Source organism: Lipophrys pholis (assembly GCF_963383615.2).
Source record: "Lipophrys pholis genome assembly, chromosome: 7".
Classification (NCBI taxonomy): Eukaryota; Metazoa; Chordata; class Actinopteri; order Blenniiformes; family Blenniidae; genus Lipophrys; species Lipophrys pholis.
In genome coordinates this window covers 32,016,495-32,040,565 of record NC_137638.1, presented here as the reverse complement: position 1 = coordinate 32,040,565, position 24,071 = coordinate 32,016,495, and positions in this window count along the sequence as shown.

The window sequence follows — 24,071 nt, the reverse complement described above, 5'->3', positions numbered from 1 at the left end:
ATGTGCACAAATATGCTTTGCATCAAATAAACTGCAACTTTCGGAGCAAAAATACAACTGTGTCAGTTTTTTTATCTGAGATATGTAAAATATGGCGTGTACTCCTGTAAATTAAGAATTTGTGAATGTGTAAGTATTGTGATGTACTTTTGGAAAGGAAAAAAAATCTAGAAATATACAGCTTCGAGTATTTGACCAAACATTTACTAATACAGATACAAATCTTTGTGCACGTCTACAGATTTCACTGTTACAGGCACTCAAACCTTTTTCACCAATGATTCTTCTGATACTGACGGCAGACAACTGCTCAGATTTGATGGTGAAATATTGACTACACCAGTCTGATTGTACTTATAATGTATAATGTATAAAGTAAACCCTGGATTGACTGTGAGACTCACAGGCTTAAATCTACACTTTAATTTTCACATACAGTGAAAATTGAGTCAAGTGCCGAAAAAGCAAGCTTCGCTAGGATTAAGTACCTAAAAATTTGGTCAAAACTGAGTAACCTAAGTAAATGAGGTTTTAAAGTTGATTGAACACTGTTTGAGATGGACTGAATGAAGTTCTGGTTCAAAGATGAAGTAGTTACAAGCTAAAAACGGCACCAATATTACAGATAAATATGGTCATGACATAAATATGGTTGTAAAACTTGGCTAACATTTAATAAGAGACGTGTAATAGAGTAGTACTGCTCATGTCATCTTTTTAGTTTGAGTTTCACACATTCACATACAGGCTGACGATGTCACACACATCAGGGTACGATGTCCCTGAAAGTCCTTTTATGTGAACACAAATGGAATTAACTAACACTTACTGTCCACGGTGTAGAATCCACCTCCTCCACCCGCAGCCACGCTGTCCTACTTGCTGTGTTGAAGCTGAATGCTTCTCTCTTGCTTCGATACTCACTTTTGAGTTCCGCACACTCGAGCAAAAGTTCCCTCTACCTTAGACCACATCCACACGAGCCAAAACGATCTTTTTTCTCCCCGACTTTCTCTCAAAATAATCCGTCCACACCTCACTATGAACTCTGCTCAACACGAGGCTTAAGGACATGAAGTACATATGCCAGACCTTTAGGGGTGCTGTGACTCACCAAACACACCAAAAATGCAGAAGAAGACACAGAAATTTAGAAGTAGACTACTGCTCATAGACTTCTGTATAACTGAGTTATATAGGTCTATGGTCCTGCTCCTCCTGCTGCTAGCATCATAACTTATGCAGCGCCACCTGGAGCCTGTAGTCCGCCATTGTTGTGGTTATTAGACCACATCTCAGACTGCAGTGGAGGGGATAGATGATTGTCTTTGCCGTCCACACCTCACAGGCGAGTCAGGGTTTTAGTATTTCGCCACTCTGGGACCCGTGTTCAACAAAACCTGTTTCGACAAGTTCACATATAGGCTGATGACGTTACATGCAACAATAGGATACGGTGTCTCTGAAGGTCCATTTATGTGAACACAAACACAAATATATGACATATTCTATGACTTGACTTGATTTGCCCAAGAAAAAATGACTTGGCACTTACTTGAGACTTTTACAAGTGTGACTTGGTCCCAAGTCTGCAAACTGTCTCAGTTGAAAGGATTCACTCTTGTTTGTTAATATTCTTTACATTAAACAACTGAATTTAAATGAAAGATGGCGTGCGATCGAGCACAGACTGATCAATTTAAAGGCGTTTAATAACAAAATTAATTTGTTCATGAATCATTCATTTACGAATCAACACACCAGATCAGCAAACATCAATCCAACACAAAGATCTAATTTCATGTGTGTGACATCAAGGCAGGAAACAGCAACCAGACACCAGAAGGGATGTCATGGAGCTTGAAACCTGAGACAGCGTGATACTTCAAAATAAACGTTTTAATTTCACTGGATGTTGAAGTCTTTATATTCTCTCTTCTCATATCTCATGTTTGTTGCATCCTGTCTGTGAGCTATTAAAGAGGCGGCAGCTCATGAGCAGCTCTGCCGGCTGGGTTTTAAAGGGTTTTCTAACACGCTGTGATTAAAAGAAACAGGGAGGTGAACTTGAGGAATCTCTTGAGTAACTTCTCTACATTGTAAAACTTAGAACTACAACATTGAGGCCTTTCCATCTCTCCTTTCCTGTTTTTACTGCGATAAGTGGGAAACATAAGAGGAATACAGATTTTGATTACAGAGACCCCCCCCAGTGAATTGGCCATCATCTTTCCAGGCAGATAGTGTGAATGGGCTGGGAAAGGGAAATAGAATCCAGCCTTTCTTATTTATTGTGAACGGCACTCGTCCTCTGTGTAAAGGCCCAAACATATTTTGCGTGTCCGCAGAGTCCGCATTGGTCTGTGTGACGGAAATAACGGTATTAACCCATGTGTGCGCAGACCCTCACACGGGTGGTGAGCCCACAGGAAGGTGGCGAGATTTCGAGTCTCATACTCTACCAACTGAGCTATCACTGCAAAACAGTGATATTTCTCTGCATTTGGGCCTCGCATTTACACATAAACGCAGCTACGAGTCTCCACAAATGATTTCTGAAAACTTCAGCGACAGTGGAGATTTTGAAAAACTCTGCATCTCCTGTTGCAGCTAGAGGGGAGGCGGATATTTACGTCACCATTTGTGACATTGTGTTTTTTCCAGGATTCTGATTGGCTATCATGGCGTCATGCTTCTCGCTACACTGCCCCCTACAGGTTTGGTTACTCATAGCAGCTCTGAACCAGGTGGATATGCAGGTCTGTGTAAATAGAGATGTTTTTGTAAACATAGAAGGGGAAAAAAGTATTTTTCTTTTACTGAAACTGTGCAGAACTGTGCATCCTGGAGGATCGCCCACTGGATTAGATGGTGCTGAACGGGAGGGGAGAGAAAAGCATGGAAGAAAGAGAGTTTTATCTGACATTCACAGCCTTTCTCAATACGACAGGTTTGTCAATCCGAGGCAGTACAGCAGGCCTCCCCCTTACCAGGGGCAGTCTACCACAAGCACCCTCCTGCAAAGCACACACACACACACACACACACACACACACACACACACACACACACACACACACACACACACACACACACACACACACACACACACACACACACACACACTCACTCACACACACACACAGGTGCTCTGTAGATGGAAAGTTAACGATAAATAACCCACCCACATAAATGTGTACCCTATGCATGTGTTTGCCAACATAAAAAATTCATCAATCATTGAAACACTGTTGGCACATTCAGTTCCCTGAATGTCTCTGAATTGTATTTCATTGCACAAATTTTGTATTACTTTGGAGAAATTATCACAGAAATACGATTGCTGATTGTACATTCTTTGGAGGTCATGTAGCATAACGACTGTGTAGGCCCTTGTTGGGATTTATGGTTGGTTAATAGCGTTAAATTACTGTAAGTAATAGATTACTAAAAGTAATAAATCACTGGAAGTAATTTATGAAAACTGTAAATTATTAATGGAAGTAAACGGTAAAGGAAGAAATAGATGTTATGAGCTATCAACGCACTAGCCTGCTACCAGTATAATCAGCTTGTCTCATTTCTGCTCAGATGGGAGGATGCAACTACATACACACCAGTTTGTAACATATGTCAAGGTGACATCCTGCTTGTGAGAAATAGTACGATTGTGATGTCTACAACTTCTCGGGATTGTGATGTCTACAACTTCTCGGGAGAGAACACGAGATGTAGCCAGTTTCGATAAAGACAACATGTGATATCCACACCATATGTGCAGGGAGGAGTGAAAGAAATGCTTATAAACCAACGTTTTCATTTACTCTGGGCTCTTGACCATTTGAAGCCTGCTCCTCCCGGACAGACTGGTGCTTGAGCCCGAGATCTCGTTTTATTCCATATATTCTGCTTAAGGTAATTATCAATAAAACTGTGGGATTAATTCCATTCTTGTTTCCTCATCAATAAAAGAACACATTAATGACTGTTTTTCCTTCAACGGTCATTTACTCATGAACAACTCCTAAAATAATTGAGTAATTTCTTAAAAGTTAAAAAAAATATCAAAAATAATTAATTAATGAAAATTATTCATTTGAATAAATTTGTTCTTTATGTATTAATAATAAATCGGGGCACCACCAGATAAACTGGAAATAGCTAATACCAAAATATCAGTCTCGTTTGTAAAAGGTTTATTTAAGTTATTTAATATTTCAGTGTAAAAATGTAACAATATTAAATAAAAAGTGAAGGTGTGAGATCCGAGCACAGACTGTTACAAACCAGTGAATATCAACAATAAATACACAATAATCACCAAGAATCGTTCAATTCAGCTAACAGGCGTTTATTCATAAAATGTATTAATTCATAAATAATTCTGAAATCATCTCAACACAAATCAACACATTCAAATAGCAAACGACATCTAACACGGAGATCTAATCTACTAAACAGCAAACACTATGTACAAAGTGTGTGTGTGTGTGTGTGTGTGTGTGTGTGTGTGTGTGTGTGTGTGTGTGTGTGTGTGTGTGGTCTGGGTGTAATGACCCCGGACGTCCACCAGGTGGAGGCAGACGTTGGCGGGTCAATGTGGTGACCGTGACGACCACTAGGGGCGTGCGGCGGCGCGCAGCGTGAGAGCGCAATGACTTGTTGCATCCACCAGGTGGACGTCGTGCGGATGGCTTAGCGGTAGCAGATAGCAGTTTGGCTGCTAAATGTGGCGATGTGTATGAGCTCATCTCGATCAGATGAGATGAGTGGCAGCAATAACGGGGTTAATGAAAGAGGGAGAGAAAGAGGTGGAGAGAAAAGAAAGACAGAGAGTTCTGGAGAGATTTTACTAACACGAGGGCTGGGTAGTTATCCACAGAAGCTGGGTCGGCTGCTCCGACCGTCTCAGCTTCTGTTAGCTGCGGGATAACTCCTGGATGCTCGTGTGCGCGTACGGTGATCTGCGTAGACGGCGGCACAAACTGCTTGGAAACAGAGGAGGGGATCAGCGTCCCAGAGTCTCACAAGCACAAAATAAAACACACAGCAATCTCAATAGCACATCATTCTAGCTATTCTGCCCAGACACAGCCCCTTACTTGGTCAGAAGGTGGGTGGAACGAGCCTCCGTGGCTGGGGGAAATCATTTGATTTGTTCCCGGGGAAAAGAAGACCTGAGTTGGTCCTCAAAACGCACTGTGAGTAACCTGGCACTTCTTGCGTGGGTGCAGAAGCAAGCTTCAGGTTAGCAGGCACGGGGAGCTGCACGGCTGGAGGGGAACGAAGTTGGCTTGCAGCTGTGTGGGTCTCATTGAAGAAAAAGAAAGACGAACAAAGTAGGTTTCCACAGCTTTTCCAGCTCGTCCTGCGAGTTGGAAGCATTCGGGCCCAGTCCGTGTGAGTCAACACGCGGCCCTTTGGTGTCCCCATACGAAGTTCTGCGTCTGGATCAACGCGAGTCCGTCTTGGAGATGGTTGAATTTTCGTGTGTTGGACTTTTATAGTTGTGCGTCATGGTCCGACCCCTGCTGTGCTCTGGCTGCCAATCTCCTTGGGCTGGTCTCAGGTTTCCAGACCATGGGTGTGGCGGAGTTGGTGGATCCCCCTGGTGGTGAGCTGCAGGGATGCAGCTTCCAAGCTGGGGGCCCCCTGGGGGGGGTTACGTGACCAATGGCGAATTTTTCCAGTGGTGACCACATGTTTCTTTGTTCTCAAAGAAACGTGGTCAACCCCCCTTTGTCCGGAGGGGTGAGCATGGTGGTCAAGGCCCAACACTCTAAAACTACTAACAACTTCATATAATAGGCACAATAAAGGCTGATAAGTAACAATGATCATCAAAATCAGACCAAGCATCAGAGTCTGGTAAGTTATAGTAAAGGTGCTGCAAATATTTCAAGTCCAGGCCTATTCGTATGAAACACAAAGCAGCTAGAGCCACTATTTAACGTATAGCCTGATGGCAAGGCTCACAATCTCTTTATCTTTTTGTTCCTAATCTTTTATTCTCTTTTAATTCGCTCTCACAGCACAAAGATGGCATCCAATGAATGGACATAACTTGTGATTTTTCAATAATCAAAAAGTGCTTTGAGGACTTGACCTTAAGGGGCCCAATTTTAATTTCCTCCCATATGTCAGTACTTGCCCCATACTTTCAGAACGCCACACACACACACACACACACACACACACACACACACACACACACACACACACACACACACACACACACACACACACACACACACACACACACACACACACACACACACATTCAGCAAACCACTAGATTCTAGATAGACAAAACAATGTTATCTCTTCTCATCATGGTATTTTGCTTTCAAATGAAACACACAAACCATCATATGAGTAGTCATTTAAAAGACCCAATTGAACACACATTTCCATTCATCAAAATGACTTAAGCCTTTGTTTAAGTTTTTTCAAATTGCTAAAACACAATTTTGCAAACTAGTGTGGTTTTATAAAAATACTTAACACAACTTAGAAAACCACACACCCAACCTGCAAAAGGCCTCCTATAGCCTGCAAAATGAAGCACTGCAGCCCAAACTGCATATAGCATTGTTAAAATCAAACTTTTGCATCAAGTGGCACACACATCATGCATATTACCAGATGTTTGTCTAACAAACTACACACTGTTGAACAGAATGTAAAGCACTCTCATCTTTAGTATGCTTGCCACAATACTAAAATAGTTCAACTTGTAGAAAATTCCTCAGATTGTTCACATGCACAGAAATATTTGCAGATACACACATGCTGTTGAAACATTTAATTTCCCCCAAAGAGGACAGTGCAACATTTGGACAGCAGATATATTTACATTGGAATGAAACAAAATATTCTTACAAAAAAAACCTGTAAACTTAAAACAAAAAGTGCAGAAAAAAATGTAGGCAACAAAAATAATGAGGCAGCATCTTGGCGCACAGCTGGGTCTGGCCACACCTCGTCCACATCACAGGCTATAGCTTCCCTCGCCAGACATCGAGGGAAGAAGCACCTGGAGTGCCTTATTCTTCCCTGAATCGCACCACATCAATTTCATCACATGCCTCTTCCATAGCCTGCACTAAAGGAATGTCCACATAGGGCTGCGGTCACATACCTTCCACCACCATGCCGAACAGAAGTCTTATATAGGGTCAGAAATGGTGACTATGTTGTGGAGTCTGTCCAGAAATGTGAGAATGTGGGCTGTGTTGTATGGTCCAAGATTGGCATGACGGTGGAGGACAGCATGCGTATTGGAGATGGTAGTACACATCGTGATGTTCCAGGAACATCTGGAATGACTCTGTGGCCAATGAGGTTTCTTCCCTTTCTCCTGTTCTTTGCTCGGTTGAAGCCAGACTCATCTATGAAGATGAACTCATGTGGGATTGCATGAACGTCCATTTCCAGTACTCCCTGAACACAAAGAACAATAAGTCAATATGGTGTTATTCAGTACACTGGAAAACATGTTGTGTGTAGTGTACTGCAGTCAATATTGTACTTACATCCACATATGCAGGTCTGAGCTCTTTGTTTCTCTGAGAGTTTCTCTCAAAAGGAACCTTATAAAGTGGTTTCAGTCTGATTTGGTTTGGCTGGACAATGTGAGCCGATGTGGACAGACTGACTCGTTGAATGTTGTTGGATGTGGTGTTGTCTTGGATGATGTGGCTTTGAATTTCACCTAATCTGATTTCATCATTTTCTAAAAGCAAGTTTACAATGGCAGCTTCCTGTACCCTGGTGAACATTTGGCCCCTTCCTCCACCATGGTTGTGTCTCTCAGTCTTTTAGAAACCCCCCCAAAAAACTAAAAACATATAGGGCTTGGACAATCCAGCCTGAAGATATTTCTCCCACAGTAAACTGTACAGGAAAGTTGTACAGTTAGTGTACGACATCAGCCATTCATGAAGTAAACAGGTGTCACCCAACTGATCCACTATGACATGAGATGTACTACATAGTGTGAAAGAACCTTTGGTTCCATACCGGTGCTCCAGTCTAAATGTCCAGATGACAGAGGCGACAGTAAAACGGCTCAAGTTGGGATGCACTCTCCGTCCAGCTTCTGGCATCGTCAGCCCATGGTTGATGACATGATCAACTCAGATTGCTCTGGTTTCATTTGAGTTGTTGTCTTCTTTGGCCATGAACTCCTCTACCAGCTCTACCCCTACCTCTCACTCTTCCTCCCCCTCTCATTCTCACCCTCCCTCTTCCTCTTCCTTTCTCTGCAACGTCTTCCATTGTTGTAAAAGAAAGAGGTGCTCACCTGTGGTCTTTTTATCAAGCTTATTTCCCGATTGAAGAGTGAACGATGAAGCATTCAGGTGTTTGGCCAGGAGGGACATATATTGGCCAATTAGCTCATGTAGTGTCATTTTGAATGGTAGCGTTTTAAAATTGCAATGTGACTTTATGTCAGATAGTTGTGTCTTGTGCAGAGAACTGTGTTCAGTTCATTTAAAAAGTGCCATTTTGAATTGCAAAATGTGTGTAAAGCCGAAAATGTATTTGGACTTTTAGAGACTTGAGAGGAGGTTTTGCTCTCTGTGTCACTTAAAAGAATTGTGCATGTCCACATGTCATTTTAGTGTGTTAGCAATTGGAAAAAACTGTATCCTGTTACACTTTCTACAGACAGTCCATACATGGTGGGAACTTGGGATACTCGGTGGGAAAATATTTTTGAATATTGTTTTTATACTCAGAACACACAATTACACAGGAACAAATCTTTTTTTTTTTCCAAAAAAACAATATATGTACACAGTGTACATCCCAAATAGCACAAAGTTGCAAATACAGTGGTCTACTTACAAAACAGAAGAATCTACTGTATACAGTTACAGCAACAAAAAAACTATAAATGGTGTAGACATTTCTTTTCTCATAATAATCACTACATACAATTTATGTAGTGCAACTCAGGCACGGGGTACCATTTGTTGGGTTTTGGCAGTTTGGCTATCGAATAATATATAATGATTAATAATTATCAAAGATAGTTATCAATTATGTTATTGACATTTTAATCTGATCTGTATCAGATACCTCAGAAGCACCACCTGTTTAATAGGAAATGATAACCAATTCAGTTATATCAGTCTCATAAGATATACTAAACAGTTACTTCGGAATCTGAATTAATAGTTCAATTAATTAAAACAACCAGAATTAACAGTAAAGCTTGAAGGATTCCAGAGTTTTTGAAACAGAAGAGTCTACATTTCATTCACCTTTGTGCTCATGAATAAGAGAGCAAGTATGATTCCAAAAATTATATTTATTTACAATGAAAACAAATAAAAACACAGATTCTAACTACCTATATACAGCTTGGTGTGTGTGTGTGTGTGTGTGTGTGTGTGTGTGTGTGTGTGTGTGTGTGTGTGTGTGTGTGTGTGTGTATGTGTGTGTAGAGAGAGGTGGAGGGAGTGTGTGTGTGACATTTGATGGAACTACAAAACAAGATGGCGGATCACAATCAGCTCCATTCAGAATGGAGGTTACAGAGAGCAGGAAGACTGTCCTCGGTCTCCACCAGGTGTTGGAGACCGAGTGTCTCTGAGTGTTGCTTCCTGTGTGTCTCTGTTAAAGGAACATTTCTAGAATGAGTTGATGTGAAGGTGATTTGTTGTAAAACGTCTGGAGGGTCAGACGTTGTTCAGTTACTGTGTGATGTTGTTAGTTAACTAGTTAGTAAAGGACAGATTAGCATGCAGACTCTGTGTGTGTGTGTGTGTGTGTGTGTGTGTGTGTGTGTGTGTGTGTGTGTGTGTGTGTGTGTGTGTGTGTGTGTGTGCGTGTGCGTGTGCGTGTGCGTGTGCGTGTGTGTGGCAGAGCTAACGTTGGTTTACAAGTTAACTTCTACTAATTTCATTATCAACAGAACTCAATCACAGCAGGAGCAAAGCTTTTTTAGAGAATCTCTCCAAAAATGCTTTTGGTAAGGTGGGGGCATTCCAAGGTGTCGAATCCTGGGAGCGTCCACCAATCAGTGACTGGCTGAGAGCATGGGGGCAATTAAAGTCTTTTGAGCAGAAAGGGGGGGAAATTTCCATTGGACTGCAGTATCTGCAGGACCTCCCACTCGGTCTGACGCTCGGGCAGATTCCTGAATCAGACTTCACATGTCATTCTATTATTTATTTATTTATTTATTTAAATAGGGACAGTACATATTAATGAACATATAAAGTATGTAAATATGTCAGAATATAGCCATAGGCTAATTTCCATCTGTTGTCCCTACACAGGCTGATGTAAAAAAAAAGTCACACGTAATAATAAGACAAGGCAAGTCACAGAACAATATACAGGGAGACAAGGAGTAGAGGGATCATAAAAAAAGACAGTAACTTCACATTTAACACTGGGATCACAACAACTACTCTATCAAGGAAATAGACAGGATAGATGGCAGGGTAAGGGAAAGAACAGGGGAAGACAGAAGACTAGAGGAAAAAATTCCGGGGGAGGACTGAGGACAGAGGAAGACAGAGGAAAGAAAAGAAAAGCAGTTCACTTCCACATACTCAGAGTTAGTCAGTTAAAGGAGTGCGTACAGATCCAAGAACCCTTGGTCATTGTTACATCAATGGAATTCACTGTATCTAAATATAAGTTTTAGAATATCATAAGGTGACATTTTGTTGAGTTTCGTTATCTTCTAAAAAGGAACAAATTATTTAAAGTGCTGCAGTGCATTGCACATAGCCCTGAGGCGCATTATAATAATAATAATTTGATCAATTATTTTCACAAGTCTGGGTTGATCTGAGCCACTCCTTTAATTGGTTTTCGAAAGTGTTAAAGCTGGGAATTCCTTCACTGTAGTTGGTAAACTGTTCCACTGGAAGCTGGGGGATTCCCTCACTGTAGTTGGTAAACTGTTCCACTGGAAGCTGGGGGATTCCCTCACTGTAGTTGGTAAACTGTTCCACTGGAAGCTGGGGGATTCCTTCACTGTAGTTGGTAAACTGTTCCACTGGAAGCTGGGGGATTCCCTCACTGTAGTGGGTAAACTGTTCCACTGGAAGCTGGGGGATTCCCTCACTGTAGTTGGTAAACTGTTCCACTGGAAGCTGGGCGATTCCCTCACTGTAGTGGGTAAACTGTTCCACTGGAAGCTGGGGGATTCCCTCACTGTAGTTGGTAAACTGTTCCACTGGAAGCTGGGGGATTCCTTCACTGTAGTTGGTAAACTGTTCCACTGGAAGCTGGGGGATTCCTTCACTGTAGTTGGTAAACTGTTCCACTGGAAGCTGGGGGATTCCCTCACTGTAGTGGGTAAACTGTTCCACTGGAAGCTGGGGGATTCCCTCACTGTAGTTGGTAAACTGTTCCACTGGAAGCTGGGCGATTCCCTCACTGTAGTGGGTAAACTGTTCCACTGGACACTGCCTTGGTAGGACAGGGCGTTTTGACCAAAGGTAGTTTTTCTCACAGGAACCTGACAGTCACTCCTACTTATGGCCCTTGTGGTCGTCAAGGCAGCTGTTCTGTATTTAATGTAGTTATTAAGAGGTGGCGGAGCCAACCCATGTAAGCTCTTATAAATAAGAAAGGAAGTTTTGAATTTTATGAAACTTTCCAAGCTTAGTAAATTATATTTTGAAAGAATATTATAATGGTGGTATGTTGATGGTTTTTTGTCTAGATTTTTCAAAGCTTTTTTATAGAGCCTCTCAATTGGTTTTAGAATTGTTACACCTGTCAGGGACCAGCTGGTTATACAGTAGCTTACATGGGAAAAGATCATACAGTGCAAAACATCGTAGCAGCTTGATCAGTCATTGACCTTCTTATCTGGCTAAAGTTAGACCCATTGTATTTAATTATTCTTATCATTTTGACATGACTCTTGAGAGTGTAGAGTCTAACAACACTCCTAAATATTTAAATTCCTTCACTAATTGCAATTCTTGATCTACAAAATAGTGGGCATTATTAGAAGTATTTTTGGGGAAAAAAAGACAGTTTTTTGTGTATTTAACTGGAGACCGGACCTGATGAGCCAATTTTGAATGTGAATTAGAGCTGATGTGAGAGTTTGAGTTGCTTCCTCAGATGTTTTTGCACTTGTATAGATCACCGCATCATCGGCGTATAGTAATATGTCCACACCCTTGCAAACATCTGGCAGGTCATTAATGAAGAGTGAAAATAAAATAGGCCCCAGGATGGATCCTTGGGGGACCCCAAGTGGACAATCCAAACAAGAGGATCTCACTCCATTGACCATGGTGGCTTGTTTTCTGTTTGATAAATATGATGCCGAAAATTTAAAAGATTGCAATTTTGCCAGGAGTATACTATGATTCACGACATCGAATGCTTTTCTCAAGTCTAAGAAAGCTGCTCCTACATAATTATTTTTATCCAAACTACTTTTAACTTTTTTTTTTTTTTTTACAAACATTGTAATGGCAGATTCCTTTTATGAGTCTTAAGGAGTTCAACGTCAAAACCATGATAATCTTTAGCTTTGGAGATTTTCACAGTATTTATGATCTTTACAACATCTGCTTCAGAAATTGGTTTTAATTTAAGAGTTTGACTGTTTGCTTCAGTGTCATACGATATTTCCGTTGCTTTAAAACATGCAGCTATTTCTTCAGCAGAGTGTAGGAATGATGAGTTCAGCTCTTGTGCTGGTATAGCAGGATAATTCATTAGCTGTCATGGGACGGAACTGAGGCTCAAGTGCAGACAGCAAAACAGGAGACACAGAATTTGATTCACGGATTTATTTAAACTAAAAGAGCGGGAACAAAAAAACCTACTAAGGCAAAAAACTAATACTAAGAAGAAAACAGAAAACGATCGGGAAACTCCTGACGGAACAAACTGGGGGAGCCAGGGGGGAGTCTCTGGCGGGCCTGACCTGTGAGACATGGAACGTAGGGTGAATTTTCAACGTTCGGGGAAGGGTGAGACGTACCGCTGTAGGGCTGATGATCCGCTCCACTGGGAAGGGACTGATGAACCGGGGCGCCAGCTTCCTGGATTCAACCTTTAGAGGGAGGTCCTTGGCCCTCAGCCAGACTTGTTGACCCACAGTTTAGGTTGGGGCCGGGCGACCTGGCCCTCTCCCAGATCCTCTTGATCCGGCTGACGAATGTTTGCACGGAGGGAATGGCAATTTCTTGTTCCTGGGAGGGGAACAACGGCGGCTGGTAGCCGAGGGAGCACTGAAAAGGAGACATTCCCATCGAAGAGTTTATTTGCGAGTTGTGTGCATACTCCACCCAGGACAGATGCTCACACCAGGCCGTCGGGTTGGAGGTGACAAGGCACCGGAGGTACGTCTCCAGGGACTGATTGGCCCGCTCCGCTTGTCCGTTAGACTGGGGGTGAAAGCCAGAGGTGAGACTGAGGGTGGCCCCTAGTGCCGTGCAGAAGGCCTTCCAAACTCCGGAGGTAAACTGTGGACCCCTGTCTGAGACAATGTCTGTAATCCCATGCAAACGGAAAATGTGGGTTATCAAGAGGGATTCTGTCTCCTTGGCTGAGGGGAGTTTGGGAAGGGCGACGAAGTGTGCTGCCTTGGAGAAACGATCAACAATGGTGAGGATGGCTGTGTTACCTCCAGAGCGGGATAGTCCCGTGACGAAATCCACTGCGATGTGGGACCACGGCCGAGAGGGCACAGGGAGTGGCTGGAGGAGGCCCGAGTTGGGCTCGGAAGGCGTCTTGCCCTGGGCACAGGTGGGGCAAGCCACGACAAAGTCTCGAGTGTCCCGTTCGAGAGAGGGCCACCAAAACCTCTGCCGAAGGATGGACACGGTCCGGAAGCCTCCTGGGTGGCAGGCAAAGCGGGAGGCATGGGCCCACTGGAGCACCTGGGTACGCACAGACTCAGGAACATAGAGAGCATTAGGTGTAAGGTTAATGTTTCATGGTGGTTACCTGCCAACAGGAGGGCGACCGGAATTGTTCTCCGCCGGACCGTGGCCAGGGGAAGACCGTTAAGCGAGCGGGCCTCCATGGGAGAATCCAGTGGAACAGATGGGATGTGGAGCTGTCTGGCAAGGTCCAAGTCCAGAAAGTTCTCCTCGGCCCCGGAATCCACCAGCACAGGCACGGAGAGTGAGTGAGTTAGGTGGGTCAGTGTCGCTGGTAGCTGTAGCAGATGAGGGGAGGTGACCGCAGTTCGGCTTACTCGTAGACTCCCCGTCACGTGTGAGCCCTCTCTTTTGCCGGTCTCTTGGGACAGGAAGAAATGACGTGCCCGGAACCCCCACAGTAGAAACAGGCATTAGCCGCCCGCCTCTGCTCCCTCTCCTGTCGAGTAAGCCATGCCCCACTGATCCTGCCAATCTCCATGGCCTCGGGAGCCGCCTCAGGGGACGATGTGACCATAGCAGGCTGGGGAGTGGGCACGAGATGGTGGAGGCGTGCCTGGTCCATCTGGAGTGAGCGCTCTCTGCGTCTCTCTCTCAATTGATTGTCAATGTGGATGGCGAGAGAGATTAGGGCCTCCAGGCTGCCCCCCTCCTCCTTGGTGGCGAGCTCATTCTTCAGAGCCTCGGACAGTCCCCTATAGAATAACCTCTGGAGGGCCGGATCATTGAACCCACGGGTAGTCGCAAGGGCCTGGAACTCCACGGAGTATTCGGCGACACTGCGGGACCCCTGTCTCAGGGTCGTGAGGCGATCCCCAGCATTTCGTCCTCGAACTGGGTGATCAAAGACACGCCTCATGTCTGCGGTGAAGCGGGAGTAGGAGGTGCAGACACTTCCCTGTTTTTTCCACACAGCGACTCCCCAGTCCCGTGCAGACCCCCATAGGAGGCTGATCAAGTACGCGATTTTAGCCCTATCAGACACGTAAGACGTCGGCTGCAGCTCGAAGGCGAGTGAAACCTGCGTCAGGAAGGCCTCGCAAGAGCCTTAATCCCCACATAGCTCTCTGGAACCGGAACCGTGGGTTCACGGACAACAGTAACGTGCACCGAGGGAGAGCTACTACACGCTGTCTCTGGGATTTTAGCGTCGGTAGATTGAAACCCTGAAGCGGCTAGGGGAGGTACTAACGTGGACAGCTGACCAGTTAAGTGTGACATTTGACCAATTAGTACATTAACGCTAGATACAAGACCCTTAAGGCGCTCATCATGCTGTCCTAGGCTTGCCCTGTGGCTATCTACAGCTTGGTGAATGGCGGAGGCAGCGCCTGCCTCCGTTTTGCGGTCTGCTGAGCTCATGATGGCCAAACCGTACTGTCATGGGACGGAACTGAGGCTCAAGTGCAGACAGCAAAACAGGAAACACAGAATTTGATTCACGGATTTATTTAAACTAAAGGAAGAGCGGGAACAAAAAAACCTACTAAGGCAAAAAACTAATACTAAGAAGAAAACAGAAAATGATCGGGAAACTCCTGACGGAAAAGCTACTAGAAAACAAAGTACAAACGATCGCAGCCAAAGAGGACGGGCGGAGGAGTCTGGCACAGCAGTGGGGAGACTCGGCTGCAGAGTGGGAAGGTTAGAGGGGATCGTAGTTCCAGGCAGGCAGGAGGCAGACAGGAATCCAGTTACGCATAGGACCAGACTGAAGTACTTTACGGTTTGGCGTCGGTTCGTGGTCAGTCAGTGTTTATATAGGAGGTGCAGGTGGTGAGGCCACTCCCCGCCGCAGCTGGAAGCAGTTGAGTTTATTGGAGGTGAGAGGTCATGCCCATGAGACAGGAGGCCACCAGATGGTGCCAACAGACCAAGTTAGGGTTGAGAAGTGGAGGGCATTACATTAGCTGATTGTTAATTTTCAATTCCAAGTCATTTATACCTTTCTTTGTCTTCCTCAATAGAAGTTTATTAATATTCTGCCAGATTTGTTTCCCGTTTCCATTGGCATTTTCCATAATGTTAATATAAAGATTAGCTTTTGCTCTTCGTGTTTCTGATTGTTTGAAACTAATTAAAACTAGACATCAACTACTGAAAATTTCAATTTGAATGTAGTATTAGAACTGTATTAAACTGTGGGACAGAATTACATTTTTTCCTTCTATAAGTCATTGTTTATCCTTTCCGGATTATTTGTGAAAAGCAGATCTATTCTAGATGCGGAATGATTGATGATTCTGGTTGAATTTTCAATAAATAGAGTAAGATTAAATTGAGGGACTTCCGGTGAGCGAGTGGAATGGAGTAGACGCGTTGCAGATCTCGCTCCCGTGACTTTTCTCATTGAACCTTTAAAACATCCCCTACCTTTACTAAAAGTGTAACATAGGTGGACGGTAACGTTGCTTCAGTGTTGAGCGCAAATATGGCTTCGAAGGCGAGTAGACAGGGTAAGAAGGACACAATTACGAAACCAGACCCCCCCCCGAATCCAGCGCAGCCGACGTTAGCATGGCCTCGATAGCCTCCCTTCTTGAAGAGCACAAAGCAGCCATTCTCACCGAAATAAGGGCGACATTTGTAACTTTTGAGACTAAGCTCAGTCGCGTTGAAGCTGCAGTCTCGGAACAAACCCAGAAAACAAACATGTTGGAGTCAAATTCTACCTTGCATGACGAGCGACTCGAAGCCCTCGAACACCAGTTTAGCACGCTACGGGACAGCAATGCTAAGCTACAAGCTAAAGTCACTGACCTGGAGTCACGCAGCCGCCGCAACAATGTCCGTATTGTCGGTCTGCCGGAATCCATTGAGGGGCCCCGGCCGTCTACATTCTTTGCTGAACTGCTTGCTGAAGTCCTGGGACCTGACATCTTTCCTACACCGCCCGAGCTGGACCGTGCGCACAGAGCGCTAACTGCTAAGCCGAAGCCAGGAGAAAGGCCGAGGGCTGTCATTGTGCGGCTGCACCGCTTCCAACAGAAGGACAAAATCATACGGGAGGCGCGGACCAGGAGAGGCAAACTCCAGTACCAGGGATCACCGATTGCCATCTACGAGGACTACGCCCCGGAGATAATGGAACAACGCAACAAGTACCGCGAGGTGCTTTCGGAACTTTATAAACTCGGCCTGAAACCAGCTCTGCTTTTCCCTGCTCGGCTAACCATCACGACCGCGGAGGGTGGTAAGAAGAGACTCTCCTCAGTCGAGGAGGCTAAACAATTCATTGCTTCCTTTCGACCTGATAATAACTGACTTTATCGTATTTATTCACGTACTACCTCTTAAGAAGTGTTTGCTGTGCCTTATTTACTGAATGTAACTGTTCGGCTGCTACACCTGCAATGGGCCTGATGCGGATAATGCGCTGACTGGCAACCCTTTTGACTAAGGTAACGCTGCAGCACGTTCTGTCCCAGCAACGTGTGATTAAAGTCTACACACTTATACATATTTATTTTATTTTATTTTTATTTTTCTCAGATTTCTGTTTTGCCTGTTTTACATTGGAGATTATTTGCACTGAGAGGCTTTACAACCCCTGTTTACAGCCTTAAATACTGTTCACGTTGGCCTTTTGTCCAACTCCTCTTGTTGTTTTTCATATATTGTATTTATTTATGTTAACCAGTTCAATGACAATGTTGCGAAAATCCGTTATTTATTTATTTTTTTCCCTTTTATTTTTCTCTCGTTTTATCTGCGTTATGATGGCTGTTAATGTTTAAAACTGAATACTAGTCTCTAATCGTGATTTGGTGGTTTTTTTTTGTTTGTCACAGTTTTTCAGTTGTTACATGTAGTATACATGGCACGCAGCAGCATCCACACATGACCAAGATGCCCAAGAATACAGCCAGAGACGACAGTATAGCGACAGCTAGAGAGCGCCATTTTCCAAACCACTTATCCATCAAGTCACTGAACCACGGATCTACTCCGGAATGTTCCTTCATCTCCGCAGAAAGGGAACGCAGACCTTTTAAGGCACGCGTGAGACTGCCATCAGGTGCAGTATTATTGGGGATAAAAGTACAACATAGTTCCCCAAACATAGCACACACACCCCCTTTTGTCTGCCAGAAGCATGTCTACCACTACTCTGGTCTGGAAGGCCATGAGGGAGGTAGCAGACAGTTGTTCATGGACTGCTATTCCCAGATCCCTGGTGTAATTGGCCAAACGTTGGACATTGTAATGGACGTAATTAATTTGTTCTGTGTTCTTAAATGGCACCACAAAAGTGCCGGAGAAACCGTCTGCAACTTCATCGGCGAGTTTATATTCAGGTGGGATGTTTCTGGGTTGTCCTATTGCATCAAAATAGACTGGGGAGGTGCCAGTGAATGACATGACCTCACTTTTGTGTCGTTTTAGTTCTGTCGGAAAGAGAGCCTTCAAAGATGACATAGTAGAATCCTTTAATGGAACAATCTGTACTGGAGCAAGAAGTGAGATCAAGGTGCATCTACCAGACCAATTTATGGGCAGCCAACCATACAGCTGCCGCCCACCACAGTACCACCATACGTCCGCTCTGGAAACGGTCAATTGTGGAGCAGGATCAATATCTGAGACATTAACAAGTGTGTGACATTGGTTTAATGGTATTTTGCCCATTTTAGTTCTTTTTCGGCTCGAAGAGTACCGGGAGTAACATGTAACATTGAAGGGCGGACGAGAGTCAAACAGTGGGGGTGTAGCTGTGGACGGAGTGACAGGGAGGACAGAATCTAGTGTGAAAGTGAAAACAGGTCGGATTTTACGAGCAATAAAACGAGGCATATGTGTGTGGTTGTGTCGGTGGTGACTTGGCACGTCACTTGGAGGAGACGAGCACTCCTTCTCTGTCTCGGGGTTGGAGGGGAGGTCTTGCACCTTTTCCCTCTTTTTGTCGGAGTAGGACGGATCAGGGTAGACCACCTGACGGTCAAGGGGACTCAGGGATTATTCTGCCCTGTGGTTGAGAGTCCCCCTTTTAGGTGTCGCGCACAGGAGCACAGGATGACCAGTGGAACCACGTGTTTCCTTTTCCGGCCAGACGCACGGCGTGAGATGTTCTTTCCACGACTCGGAACGGTCCCGTCCACCTTGGTTCCGTCCACTTTCTTTTGATGGCCTTCAACCAGATCTGGGTTGTGTGTTGGACGTCTGGCTGGTCTCCTGGCTGGTTCTGCTGGTCTCCGATCTGTCTGGCGAACCTGGAGTGCATATAGTATTGTCGATGGGGGATCTTACCTGTAGGTTGTAGATGCGGTGGGGTGCTCACAGGTCCAGGAAAACGGCCTTCCTGTTTGTAACTCAAAAGGAATGAACCCAGTTTGTGAGTTGATTGCCATTCGAACAGTCATTAGTGCGACAGGGAGTGCATCTGTCCACACCACACTCGAGTCTTTGCTCATTTTGGCAATCTTTTCTTTTACTGTGCGGTTCATTCTTTCCACCTTCCCTTGGGATTGTGGATGATGTATCAAATCTATGTTTTGGCCCTAGTAGCTTTTCAAACTCCTGCAGGTCTTTGTTTTTGAAATGTGTACCATTGTCAGACCTGATGGCCTTTGGAAAACCATGATGTGGGATATAATGGTTTACCAATGCCTTGATTACTGACCGGGAGTCTGCCTTTCTGCAGGGATAAGCCTCCGGCCATCCCGGTGTATGCATCCACCAGGACGAGCAGGTACCTATATCCCCCAGATCTGACTCCCATGTCAGTAAAATCTATTACTACTTCCTGTCCTGGGAGCAGAGGAAACCTCTGTTTTCCCTGTCCCACCTTGATGGTGGGTCTGGTATTAAATTGTTGACATGTTTTACACTGACTCACTTGTTCCTCCACCTTTCTGTTTAGGTAGGGGTTCCACCAATTCTGTAACAACCTCTGGCCCATGTGCTTCACTTATCAGATCCTTCAATAACCTAGCAGTTGGGACTGGACGTCCGACCGGCCCTTGCCACATTCCCTGGTCCTTCTCTGCACCTGCTTCTATCCACATTGTCTTCTCTTCTGGGGACGCTAGTTCCTGTTCTGTCTTTATCACACTTCTTTCCAACACTTCCCTTCCTTTTCCACTTCCTCGTTCACCATCATCATTTCACATCCATATCCACCTGCTTCCTTCGCTGCTCTGTCTGCTGCCTCATTTCGGTGAGCTACTGACGTGTGAGTTTTGTCATGACCTTTACATTTTAGTACTGCCACCTGTCGTGGAGCGTGGAGTGCCTCCATTAACTCTCTTACTTTGTCTGAATGTTTGATGTATTTTCCTGCTGTTGTTTTTGTCATGATCAGCTCTCCTGCAGCCCCTTAGGGGGAGGGGTTATTGGCTGCAGGTGTGTGCTTTTTTCCCTGCAGTGTGTTTCAGGTGGGCGTGCCTGGAGGTGGTGTTTGGGATGGAAGAGCTGGCTGGGTTAATTACCAGGATTCAGTACAGCTGCGGGTAGCAGGTGGAGGCGTTTTGGAGGAGTGGCTCTGCTTTTTAAACGGGCTCCTCACTCCACTCGACGCGGGACCGTAAAATCAACAAGAGTTAGGAGTTGTGGTGTTGTCGGTTAACTCTACCTCTTGCTACCTGCTCAACACTCCATGCTCGGGCCCAGCCAGCACCAGCTCGTCCCACACTGCCTCGGCCGCCACCCACTGGACCACAGCTTCAACCTGCTCTGCCCCAATCAGCTCTGTACTCGGCTCTGGTGCTGATTCCCGGGAGCCCCCGTCCGGACAAGGACACGTCCCCTCGCTCCGTCAGCCTGACTCCGTCCACGCTAGCCTGACCCGTGAGCCACTCTCCCCAAGACTTTATCTCTTCTGGAGGAGTCTAAAGTCTAAAATTATTTCGTTTGTTAAATAAAATCCTTGGTTCACTTCATCTTTGTTCTGGTGACTTTCTGCGCTTGAGCCTCTGTCTCCCCGCCGTAACAGTACGGTCCCGCCAAGATGAGCTCAGCAGATCACCAGCCAGGATCAGATATGGACCAGTCTCTCCAGCAGTGCCTCTCCAGCCAAGACGCCAGACTGGGTCAGCATGACGCCTTTCTGCAGAGCCTAGTAGTCAACAATCGGGCAATTCTAGACCAGGTGGCCAGCCTGACCTCCCAGGTGGCCAGCCTGACCTCCCAGGTGGCCAGCCTGACCTCCCAGATGACCAGCCTGACTGTCCAGCAGAACCCGGCCCTCCGGTTACCTGAGCCTTCGGTCTCAGTGCCAGACCTGGGTCCACCTCCTGCAGCCCACTTCAGAGAACCCTTTGCTCCCGTTCCAGAGAGGTACGCAGGTGATCTGGGATCATGCCAGGCCTTCCTGACCCAGGTGGGCCTGGTGTTTGAACTACAGCCCCAGTCCTATTCCTCCGACCGATCCCGGATTGCCTACCTTATTGGACTCCTGTCTGGAACCGCCAGAACTTGGGGAACAGCGTTGTGGGAGGGCCAGGCTCCTGAGTGTAGCTCGTACCAGACGTTCACGGATGAAATGAAGCGGATATTTGACCACCCAGTTCGTGGAAGGGAGGCCAGTGACCGACTCACCCTCATCCGCCAGGGCAACCGCAGTGTGGCTGAATTTGCGATCGAGACCCTAGCAGCGGGTAGTGGTTGGAATGACCGTTCGCTCCAGTCTGCATTCTACCGGGGATTGCAGGATCACCTCCAGGATGAGATCGCCACCCGAGACCGAACTGAAGACCTCGACAAGCTGATTAAACTTAGCATCCAGATCGACAACCGTCGCAGGGAGCGTCGCCGCGAGCGATCTCTGCACTGGACTCCTGCACTCCCCAGACAGCCGCGGGCAGATTCCCCAGGTCCTAGCTCCGAGCCAGAAGCCATGCAGATTGGACATGCCCAGCTCACCCCGCAGGAGAGACAACTACGCCGGTCTAATGACGCTTGCCTCTACTGTGGTGAACTGGGACACTACATCACCCGTTGTCCTACACGCCCGGGAAAAGGACGGGCCCGCCAGTAGTAAGGGGGTTACTGGTGAGCCAAAACCTCTCTAATGCCCCCCAGCGACTCCAATTATCCGGGACGCTCTGTTTCCAGACCCAGACTCTGATGGTCTCTGCGTTAGTGGATTCCGGAGCAGAGGAGAACTTCATGGACTACCAGTTAGCAGAACAACTATGCATCCCGTCTGTCCCCTTGGAATCCCAATTAGAAGCCCAGTCTCTCAACGGTCTCCATCTGGCTCGGGTCACCCATAAGACTGTCCCCGTCACTCTGGTGCTTGCAGGTAACCACCAGGAGATCCTCTCCTTTCACCTCATCGACCACTCTCGCCCCCCGCTGGTTCTGGGGTACCCTTGGTTGCGTACTCACAACCCGCGGATCGACTGGGTGAGGGAGGAGGTCAGTTCCTGGAGCGCCTTCTGCCTTAACCACTGTCTGCGGTCGGCCCTGACTCCGTCTACGCCCACCAGGCCTGCACCCCCGGATGCCACGGACCTCTCCCTGGTCCCTGAGGCATATCGTGACCTGGCTCCAGTGTTCGATAAGGACAAGGCTCTCTCGTTGCCCCCACATCGCCCATATGACTGCCCTATTGACCTCTTACCAGGAGCCACGCTGCCTCACAGCCGCCTGTATAATCTGTCCCGACCTGAACGCACCGCCATGGAGACCTTCATTCGGGAGTCCCTGGCTGCAGGCCTCATTCGACCATCTTCTTCTCCAGTAGGAGCCGGGTTCTTCTTTGTGGGCAAGAAGGACGGCTCACTACGACCGTGCATAGACTTCCGGGGACTCAACGACATCACCATCAAGAACCGGTACCCTTTACCTCTGCTCAGCTCTGCGTTCACTCCACTCCACGGCGCCACTATATTCACCAAGCTGGACCTTCGAAACGCCTATCACCTCGTACGCATCCGTGAGGGGGATGAATGGAAGACAGCGTTCAACACACCGCTGGGACACTTTGAGTACCTTGTGATGCCCTTTGGACTCACTAACGCCCCTGCAGTTTTCCAAGGACTCATGAACGACATCCTCAGAGACATGGTTGATCGCTTTGTCTTCATCTACCTGGATGACATTCTTATCTACTCCCGCAATGTTAAGGAACACACTCAACATGTCCACCAAGTCCTGGAGCGTCTCCTCAAGAACCGGCTCTATGTAAAGGCGGAGAAATGCGAGTTCCACAAGACCACGGTGTCATTCCTGGGCTACATCATCTCGCCAGGGGAGGTGAGGATGGATCCCAGCAAGGTCTCGGCGGTTCAGGATTGGCCGCAACCTGAGAATCGGAAGCAGCTCCAGCGATTCCTCGGGTTTGCCAACTTCTACAGACGATTCATCCGGGACTACAGCAAGACCGCTGCTCCCCTGACCGCCTTGACTTCAACCCTTCGACCATTTGTTTGGACTCGTGAAGCAGCCCAGGCCTTTCAGACCCTAAAGCTCCGGTTCACCTCAGCACCTATTCTCGTCCAGCCAGATCCCGGTCATCAGTTTGTGGTGGAGGTGGACGCCTCAGACTCGGGGGTGGGAGCGGTGCTCTCACAGCGTTCCGCGTCAGACAATAAGCTCCATCCCTGCGCATTCTTCTCTCGACGTCTCTCTCCGGCAGAACGCAATTACGACATTGGAAACCGGGAACTATTGGCTGTCAAGATGGCCTTGGAGGAATGGAGGCACTGGTTAGAGGGAGCTGAGCAGCCATTCATTGTATGGACGGATCATAAGAACTTGGAATATATTCGCTCTGCCAAGAGACTAAATTCTCGCCAGGCCCGTTGGACCCTGTTTTTTGGGCGTTTCCGGTTCACACTCACCTATCGCCCAGGATCCCGCAATGTCAAACCAGATGCCTTGTCCCGTCAGTTCTCCATTGAGGAACCCCCATCTGAACCTGTCCCAATCCTGCCTAAGACCTGCACAGTGGCCTCTCTCACCTGGGAGATCGAGGCCTTGGTCCAAGAGGCCCTCCGGCTACAACCGGACCCAGGTGGTGGACCTGCTAACACAATGTTTGTTCCTGTCCCTGTACGCTCCCAGGTCCTGCAGTGGGGTCACTCGTCCCGGTTCTCCTGTCACCCTGGCGTCACCCGCACCTTGGGAGTGGTGCGTCAAAGATTCTGGTGGCCTACCATGGATCGGGACACCCGGGAATTTGTAGCGGCCTGCACCATCTGTGCCCGCAATAAGACCTCTAACCAACCCAGTTCCGGTCTCCTC